Raw genomic sequence first — 10,691 nt, forward strand, 5'->3', positions numbered from 1 at the left:
TCTGGTCTGTAACGTCGCCGGGATGCCTCAGCTCTTGTCAAAGTATTATTACTCTCTACGTCATTTTTTGCGCTAATGATAAAAACGCTATCTAAAGGTTATTAACGAGTTAGCGTTAAGAGGGAAGGTAGAGGAATCCAGAATGTCGCTGCAAAACAGATTTTCCGCTTTAACTGAAGAACACAACCGTAGTGTTGAAACAATGAATGATAATCTTACAGCTATCGTTAGAGAGTGCGCCGCAGAAGATGGTGGTAGGATGGTTCGACAGGATACCAGCAAGCTATCTCAGGAGACTAAAGATCTGATTAAGAAACGCCAAAGCATGAGGACGTCTAACTCCACAGGCAGGATAGAACTAGCAGAGCTATCGAAGTTAATAAATAAGCGCAAGGTAGCCGACATAAGAAAGTTTAACATGGAGAAAATCGAGCATGCTCTAAGGAACAGAGGTAGCCTAAAATCAGTGAGGAGAAAACTGGGCATAGGTAAAAACCAGATGTATGCGCTAAAAGACAAACAGGGCAATGTCATCAGCAATATGGATAAGATAGTTGAATTAGCCGAAGAGTTCTGCACAAATCTATACAGTAGCGAATGTAATCATTCGCTAACACTCATTCATGAACACTCTCAAGGTTAGGTTACTTGTAAACATAAATACCCCCGAAAGCAGAAGATTTGACAGCCGTCGCCGTAGCTCAGAGGTAGAGCACCGGACGCGTAATTCGGAGGTCGTGGGTTCGGATCCCACCGGCGGCATGTGGTTGTTTTTTCTTCTGCTTTTCTAATCAATCAGCTTTAAGCGATAACATATTCACTAATATTCTAAATTGATCAACACCACAAAATAAATAAATAAACTTAAAAATAATCCCCTGTGCCCCTTGGTTTCTGTGGCTGTTGGCTTCTGTCATATTTATAACGAGCCCCTCATTCCCCTTCCCTTGTTTGCTTAATTGCTTAGCGAGGGCCTCGGTTCCGGCAGCCTTGACGCCATAGGAAGCACAAGAGGGTTCTCACTCAGCTTCCACCCTCTCCGTTCGATGACGTTCTACGTCACACCTGCGGTAACTCAGGACGTTCCACGTCCGCCGCTCATGAACATGGGTGGCGCTGATGAACACTCTCAAGGTTAGGTTACTTGTAAACATAAATACCCCCGAAAGCAGAAGATTTGACAGCCGTCGCCGTAGCTCAGAGGTAGAGCACCGGACGCGTAATTCGGAGGTCGTGGGTTCGGATCCCACCGGCGGCATGTGGTTGTTTTTTCTTCTGCTTTTCTAATCAATCAGCTTTAAGCGATAACATATTCACTAATATTCTAAATTTATCAACACCACAAAATAAATAAATAAACTTAAAAGTAATCCCCTGTGCCCCTTGGTTTCTGTGGCTGTTGGCTTCTGTCATATTTATAACGAGCCCCTCATTCCCCTTCCCTTGTTTGCTTAATTGCTTAGCGAGGGCCTCGGTTCCGGCAGCCTTGACGCCATAGGAAGCACAAGAGGGTTCTCACTCAGCTTCCACCCTCTCCGTTCGATGACGTTCTACGTCACACCTGCGGTAACTCAGGACGTTCCACGTCCGCCGCTCATGAACGTGGGTGGCGCTGATGAACACTCTCAAGGTTAGGTTACTTGTAAACATAAATACCCCCGAAAGCAGAAGATTTGACAGCCGTCGCCGTAGCTCAGAGGTAGAGCACCGGACGCGTAATTCGGAGGTCGTGGGTTCGGATCCCACCGGCGGCATGTGGTTGTTTTTTCTTCTGCTTTTCTAATCAATCAGCTTTAAGCGATAACATATTCACTAATATTCTAAACTGATCAACACCACAAAATAAATAAATAAACTTAAAAATAATCCCCTGTGCCCCTTGGTTTCTGTGGCTGTTGGCTTCTGTCACAGTTACTGAGGGAGGCAGTCGAGCACAGCAATGGGACATCCTTTCCGTAACGAAGGAGGAAGTAAAGAAAGTCTTAGGAGCAAAGGAGCAATGCAAAGAGGGAAAGCAGCTGGTGAGGATCAGGTAACAGCAGATTTGTTGAAGTACGGAGGAGAGATTGTGCTACAAAAACTAGCCACCCTGTATATGCAATGCCTTGTGATCTCGAGAGTACCAGAAGCTTGGAAGAACGCTAACATTATCTTAATTCATAAGAAAGAAGACGTCAAGGACTTGAAGAATTACAGACCAATCAGCTTATTGTCCGTTGCCTACAAGGTATTTACTAAGGTAATCGCTAATAGAGTCAGGATAACCTTGGACTTTAGTCAACCAAATGATCAGGCAGGCTTTCGTAAAGGATACTTGGCAATAGATCACATTCACACTATCAATCTGGTGATAGAGAAATGCGCAGAATATAACCAACCCCTATATATAGCCTTCATTGATTACGAGAAAGCATTTGACTCAGTGGAAACCTCAGCTGTCATGCAGGCATTGCGGAATCAGGGTGTAGAAGAGTGTTATGTGAAAATATTGGAAGATATTTATAACGATTTCACAGCTACTATAGTTCTCCATAAAGTCAGCAATGAAATTCCAATACGGAAAGGTGTCAGGCAGGGAGACACGATCTCGCCAATGCTCTTCACTGCCTGCTTACAGGAGGTATTCCGGGGACTGGAATGGGAACAGTTGGGGATAAGAGTTAATGGAGAATACCTGAGTAATTTGCGATTCGCTGATGGCATTGCCTTGCTAAGCCACTCAGGACAAGAACTGCAAAGCATGATCAATCAGTTAGACAGGCAGAGCAGAACGGTGGGGCTAAGAATTAACATGCAGAAAACCAAAGTAATGTTCAACAGCCTAGAAAGGGAACAGCAGTTCGCAATTGGTAGCGAAGTGCTGGAAGTAGTAAGAGAATATGTCTACTTAGGGCAGGTAGTGACCGCAGATCCGGATCATGAGAGGGAAATAACTAGAAGAATAAGAATGGGGTGGAGCGCATATGGAAGGTTCTCTCAGATCATGAATGGTAGCTTACCAATATCCCTGAAGAGAAAAGTATACAACAGCTGTATCCTACCGGTGGAGGCTAACAAAGAGGGTTCAGCTTAAGTTAAGAACAACGCGGCAAGCTATGGAAAGGAAAATGATAGGTGTAACGTTAAGAGATCGGAAGAGGGCGGAGTGGGTGAGGGAACAAACGCGGGTTAATGACATCTTAGTTGAAATCAAGAGGAAGAAATGGGCTTGGGCAGGGCATGTAATGCGAAGGCAAGATAACCGCTGGTCCTTAAGGGTAACGGAGTGGATTCCAAGAGAAAGCAAACGTAGCAGGGGACGGTAGAAAGTTGGGGATACAGTGGCGGCAACTGACAAAGGACAGGGTTAATTGGAGAGACATGGGAGAGGCCTTTGCCCTGCAGTGGGTGTAGTCAGGCTGATGATGATGATGACTTAAACATAGCCTGTTTTTTTTTTGTTCCAGTCTGAGAATAAATAGTTGGGCTTTTACGTACGAACACAATCAAGTAGGAAGGCTTTGAGTGCAAAGTTAACAGTAGCAGTGCCTTTTGAAGCGCTGGGGAAGAACCGCCTGAAAGAGTGCGTCATTTAGTGAGTAGCCTCACTTTTTTTAGATGAGCTTAGCGAAGCACACGTACTATCTACATGAGGTGTCGTCTACACGTGATGCGAAAAAAAGTTGCATAGGCACTTATAATTTTTTTTTTCATAATTATGTTTATGGGCTCAAAACCGAAACAAGGAGCATTATTTTAAATAACGGGTAGAATTTGTACCGCTGCATCAGGAAATGAAATGCCGATAGTGTGAATTCTGGTAAGATTTAGCGTTTCTTTCAAGCAAAAGTATATTAAGCTGTCAGGTAAAGGGGGACATGAGTGTCGCTATCCCTTCGCAGGCATTATCATGCTCCTGCGAAGGCTCAACATAGCATGGACTGCTTCGCAAGGTAGGGCCACCAGTTGGTACTACTTACCTTCTTTCAAAAAACATGCAACACGGAATGCTCTAATGTGCAGCGTCCTAAGGCTAACTGCTTCGCAGCACCAATGGTAGCGTTTCTTGTGCAGAATGTTTTGTGTGTTTGGTTTGGTGCATCAAGCAGAGTGTTGTACATGTTTGCGATGCAACTTTTTGTGACCCCTTCCTGTAAACTATAATAGCGAAGATTCTTGTTCAGGTAGTGGCTTCGCGAAATGTTCTGTCTCTGAATTAGAACTAGAGAGTCATGCTTCGTAAAAAAATTCTTGTAAAAGATAGGCGATTACACTCTAGCATTCTTCTGCGACGACAACACAGCCCTGTGTGAGTGGAATATGTCGGTGGTGTTGACGGCTAAATGTAGTGTTGCTATTCCTCCATTGATGTTGTCGGTAGAGTGTATGTAGCAAAGTGGCTTACGTAATCCATGCAGGACCTGGAGTCGTCAGAGAAGCTGTCCACTCCACGTGTGAGTTGACAGAGCTTAAGCTTAAAAGTTCGTCGACGATTGCTTCGCGCCGTACCGAGAAGAAAAAGTTCTCAAGTACTATCAATCAGTGCTATCTAGTGCTATCAACTATTGCTAGTTGATAGCACTAGATATCAACTAGTCATCAATGACTAGTCAACTAGTCATTGATTCTGCTATCAACTATTGCTAGTTGATAGCAGATATTCCAATGAGTTTTGCCAATGCCAATGAGATATGTCAATGAGTAATTACTCCCTTATTAGCAGATATGCCAACATGAGGAAATTCTTGCAGCTGTGCAGAAGAAGCAAGCACTATTTATGCAGTGCTGTTTACAAAGCTTGCCATAATTTCCTCTATTTTTTAAAAACCGTTTTATATATTATAAGTGCGCATGCCTTTGCAGCTAGCTCGATTAAAGGCGTAGTCGGCAAATGCAGATGAAGACATTACGACATACCCCCGATTTTATTTACAAGCTGTTGGCATTATTCTGATCTTTGCATTTTTGAACGTCAGCATCATGAAACGCCTTGTAAACTAACACTTTTTTTTACGTTGTCGTGCCGGTAACAGGGTACATATCAACTAGCGTGAAAGCTCAAGATCAGAATCGGAGTCACGCTCTTTCTGAATAGGGAGCTTATAGTGCTGATAATGATAAACTGATTTTTAATGTCGGGAGAGCCGCTTTACCAAAAAGAGACATGGCTAGCGTGTTTGATCTGTATAGGGCGAGGTCAAATACCCTTTTGTCCAAGCATTTGCCCCTGAGAAAGCTGCGCACTAAGCCAGCGAAAAGCTTGTAGGCTCATTGGAAAGCCGGTGGATATCCGGCGACGCTGTGGATTGAACCCCACGCCTCCCTCGTACTTGGCCGACCCTCAATTTAATAGGCCATGGTTGCGGTTTCCTCCTGAATAGGACACGGCTGCTTCTGAAATATGACGCACACGTTTGAAACGATTATTATTTCTTTTCTGCGTACTTATACTGCCAAGATCACCTGTATTCAAATGCAAATGTAAGCATCGTGTCCATCAGGACACTACGCGTCCATACCATCCCGTTTATTCCTCTCTTCACGTCATCCCAGATTTTCCTCCCAGGGCTGGCGTCCCTGCGGTTTAGATATTGTGCGGTCACTTAGAGTTGGAAACAAACAGAACCGCGAAGGACTGCACCCAGGACGTGCGTGTGTGTGCAAAATGTTTATTTGCAAACTCCACGTCCGCGACTATATCCTCACGAAAAGTATACGACGCAAAGTGGCAATGACTTTTCAGGAACAACACTTGGTGCTAACCCCTGGAGAGTTCTTGGCGAGGATCTGAGCATCGCTGCAGAGCTAGATCGAAGGAGAATAGAAAGTAGTAGCACTTACATGGTACCGGGGCTGACAGTGCAATTCCCAAATTGTTTTTAAAGCAAAAAAAAAAAATGCGGACTCGGGTGGCACTCCAAGCTGTCGCTTGTCGCTCACGAGAGTGCTGCTCTTCGAGGCCACATCAAAAGGCATCGGCCATCCCGGCGCAAACGAGCAACCAAACAATCCCGGGAGGAACCTAACATACCCATAAGTAAACAAATAACTCAATCTCTGCGTTGGTCCCTTCTCTAGAAAGGCAGAAGGAAGAACAGGAAACAGCAAGAAGCCGAGAGACAGAGCTTGGTAGTGGAAGGGGCGCTTCGGCCCCGGAGGCGAATAACGAGACGAAGGGGCGTCCCGTCCTGCCGCCGGGCCTCGGACACAACGGTGCGCGTGACAGGGAACCGCAGGCAATTCCATTTGGCCCTGCTTAACGATGTCCGGGACTCTTCTTTCCCTCAGGTGGATCCTTAACCCTAACGATTGTCTTATTTCGCCGTCCAACTGGCGGGGTCAACGCAGAGCGACGTGCCACCGCAAGTGGGGACGGGAAGAAATGAAAAGGCACCCTTCACCGCTCCCTGTTGGTACCGAAAGCAGGCCTGTTTGTGTACATAGATCGCTTTATGTGACACACTCTTGTCTCTTTCCTTTTTTTTTCTCTTACTTTGATCTTCCATGTAGTGCCAGAAAGGGATGCATTTCAATAGAGGCCCCCGTTTCTTGCACGAATAATCTATTCACATCGTCCAATATCCGGCTGACGTTGGACGCCAGTGGTTCTACTGACGTCAATTCTAAGATGGCGACAACTCGGAGCCGAGTGCTAATATGCCAGAAGCACAGCTGCGTTCACTTTCGCGATTTTCTTTTCGACTTTGTTCAGTGGAATAGCATGCCAAGAAAAAAAGGAAAGACTGAGGAAAATGCCCATCAACAGCGGTTAGTATGCACGTTGTAATTAACTCCAACTACAAATTCGGCCTGAAAGTTGTGCGCACGTAAATAAATCCCATGGCCGTCAACCGTTGCTGCCTTTTGCGTCAGACGAGACTGCCGACTGCGTTTGTGGTTGAAATTACCAATCCGTAAAATTACTTAGAGCAGAATAACTTATCCTTGATTGCGATTTTGTATTCACGGTATCTTGCGTTCCGAATCTCCTCCTTAAAGAGCACCTTATAATACTTATGGTTCAACCACTCCTTCTTTGCATGAGAGCCTATCCTGTTATCGACTTTGCGGTCAGGTGCGAAAATACAGCTGCTGGTGCGGCCCAGCACGTGCGAAGTTGCGGATGCGCGGCCAATCGGAGTGTCATTCCTTTCTTTCTTTCTTTCTTTCTTTCTTTCTTTCTTTCTTTCTTTCTTTCTTTCTTTCTTTCTTTCTTTCTTTCTTTCTTTCTTGCTTGCTTTCTTCCTTTCTTTCTTTCTCTCTTTCTTTCTTTCTTTCTTTCTTCCTTTCTCTCTCTCTCTCTTTCTTTCATTCTTTTTTTCTGTTATCCTTTAGTCAGAGGAAAACCTGCCTAATACCGTTCCTCGCGGCAGTGCCACACGCAGAGTCATGCACCATTTGCTACAAATTTAGCTAATGGGTCCCTTTTACTCTCATTCACGTAAAAGCGTTAATGCATGAACTCGAAACACGGCAAGTTCTAGTTACCTTTCGATGCATCGGAAAACACACCTGTCAAGGAGCGCCTCAGTGAACACATATTCCATCCTGCTCCTTAAATGAGTGGTGTCACGGGCGTCGCGTCTGCATTCGCTAGACGCGAAAAAAGTCAGTGAGGAGTCCATCGCGCTGGAAGGAGACGTTTCTGGGTTATTCCATCGTTATGCTTATCCTGATTATTTATCGGTATCATTCGTTTTTTTTTCAACCTGTTTTCACGTTTAATAATTGTTAGCTGTCGAGGAAAAAAGGCGCACTAACTGTCTCGTCCAGGCTGGGCCACTGGGCGCAAAACAGGGAATGAAATGAAGCAGGAAGAGAAAGAGTCGCCGCGGTTCAGGGCACCAGACTGATTTAGACTCTGGTGCATTTTGCAGCTCGCCTCCATTGACAACTTGGTAGTCCAAATTAAACCGAAGCGCACGCATTAAACTCGCATTATAATCCCATCTGCCTGTGAGTGTAAACCACTCAAAGGTAGCCCCAGTTTTGTTCGTCTATCTTTTTTTGTGTGCATAAACCGGTGCGCTGTGTTTGGAACTTAGTGTAGCAATTGGAAAGCGAAAAGGGAAAAAATGTTCGCTAGCATTGCGGAAATACAAGATCAGGGAGACAGCAGAAGGCAAGGTTGCTGCACTCAAAGGCACTGATAGCCGCCTAGAGGGAGTACCGGCCTAAGCATGCGTGCACTTCTAGCGCGCATCGGCATAGCATGGAGCAGCGTTCCGAAAAGGGGCGAAAGCCGCTGGAGCCCACGAGACGGTATGCGAATGGGGTATATGGGCCGCTGCATATCGAAGGATGTGCCTTGCAGTGGCAGTCAAGCCGCAACCAGCCGAAGCGAAGCACCAAACCTCGAGCCCCCCGCTCACCTGCTCTGGGAATGTCCAGCGACATTAGATCATGGCGCCTCCTCACACGCGGCCTCCGAATGCATGATTTCCATTCCTGTGCCATCTAAACAGTGCTTAATGAAAAAATTTCGGCGCTCGCAAAGCTCGTTTTAATCTGGCGTCTCTGTTTTTTTGTTTATATATAAAATTTATAAAGCCCTAGTTGCAAGCTCCGCCGCTGTAATACACTTACGGGGCTAACAGTTCGCTTTACGTTAACGCACCCCATGGGAACGGAGTGCGCAAAGGAGACAGGACGGCTTCACTACGCCTATAGGCGGCCCATGGTCCGAGATGTGACAGTGAGCGAAGGAAGAGGTGGCCGGAAAAAGCGACGCCGAGCATGCAGGAAGAGGAATCTCTGTGAGCCTACAACGGGGAGGCGGCGGGTTGTGTCTCGCCGGTCGCGGCCACCTTGTTAGAGAGCACGGCCAGCGCGCCTGGCGCAGCCATCCTGCCCAGAATAATTGGTGCGGCGGAATAGGATTAAACCCGCGGGCGCTTACACACACATGCGCATTGCTTGCCGTCGTGCGTGCGTGTGTGCGTCCGCTCCTCTCCTCGTCTCGCGCCAGCGGCAACCGAAGAACGCGTCTGTTGATGTTCGCTTTCATTGTGGACGCCGGCCGAGCGCTGCAGAAGTGGAGAAGGCGTGGCCGCCGCCTGCCTCGCTGAAAACAGCAAAGGGTCGCAGCAGCAGCAGCAGTAGCGGCATCTGGAGGGCCAGGGGTGAGGCTAGTGGAGACCGCTGCACGTCCACTGCGGCGTCTCTTGGCTGGTGTGTCCCGCTAGCCTGGCCAAGGCTGCGCCGCGTGTAATGAAGCGTACGTGACTTTCGGGTGGCGCTACATCTGCTGCTGCTGCTGCCTCGCTATTCGGTTGGAGCTAAATCCAAACGGGTTCTCGTGTACATACCTTTGCGAGCGACAGCAGGAAAAAAAAGAAAAGGAAGCGGAAAAAACGCTTATGGAGGTTACCATCGCCTTGTGTTTTTTTTCTGCTTCTACTTGTTTCTGTTGGGGATGTACAGCTTTGCACTTGTTGTCAGAAGTGTACTGGGGCGCCCAGTTGCCTATTGGACTACATAGCAGAGTTCTTGTAGTACACCTAAAACTTATAAAACTCCGGAGGAGCAAGGACGAGGACTACTCTCACCTCTGACGCATATTGAGCGCTACCGATGCAAAGTGAGCCACAACGCAGAGAGATTTGACGTCGTTGTGCGCAATGCAATAAACAGGCAGAGAGTCGGCAAGCGCCCATTTTTAGACGCACTGTACACCAGTATATATTTGCGTCCGTTATCCGATAGCATCGTGCGCTGGGGGACGCTTTCCCTCCCTCCCCGCTCGTTCAGTAGCGCACATACTCAGTTTTTCGGAAACCAGACTTACGCTCCCGATGACTCGTTATAAACCTTACTGTATGAATGCCGCAATACTGCAATGCGGTTTTCAACATTTTTTTAGACTGAATACAGGCTTGGGTATTTTTCAGTACAATTGTCGGTAATACTGAAGGGAAGAACGCTTTTCAGTAGTTTTCGTCCATTTCTTTCGTTTTACCGCCTAGATTTGAGATTCCAAACGTACGATGTAGGGCTCCACACGGGTTTTTCAAGAATTCCTTTACCTTCGCTCCACCGGTATCGTGAACTCCTGCATTAGGCTGTACGGTTTTGCACAAGCTTTACACTCAATGGTGCCAACACTTCAATGTTCTTTAAATCCGAATTACAACAATTACAGCCTTCTACGCCCCTCCCCTTACCAAAGGTATGAATTAGGGCAGCTTAGCGCTGCCCCATGGCCAGCACTTTTGCACCATCAATTTAGCTTTGTGCTCATCTGTCATATCTCGAACATCAAACTGGCGCATATTTTTAACGCGATAGCGTTAAGGGTCGCGTGTCGCAGTAAAGCCGGCGTCATCGTCGGCGGCGTTGACCAGTAGTGAAAATTGAACGATTTCATTGATTGAAAACATCTTTATTTGCTCAATATTCTTAGAGCATGTGGGTGGGCCGCCTAGTCCGGTAGTCCACTGGCTCTGGCTGCTGCGCTGGCTCTCCCCACCAGCCAGTGCTGACGGTCAGGATGATCGCTGAGCAGAATAGCCTCCCACTGCTCCTCCGAGGGGTTGGGAATGGGGTCAACTAAGAGATTATATTGACATGCCCACACCACGTGGTAGAGGTTAGCTACCTCTCCACAGTGTGGGCACTGCGGAGAGTATAGTGTAGGGCACCACTGGTGTAACTTAGCTGGCGTTGGGTATGTGTTGGTTTGTAGTCTCCTAAGGGTGTTCTCTTCTAACTTA

Source organism: Amblyomma mixtum, chromosome 3 (assembly GCF_055824585.1).
Source record: "Amblyomma mixtum isolate Tamu chromosome 3, ASM5582458v1, whole genome shotgun sequence".
In the NCBI taxonomy this organism is placed as follows: Eukaryota; Metazoa; Arthropoda; class Arachnida; order Ixodida; family Ixodidae; genus Amblyomma; species Amblyomma mixtum.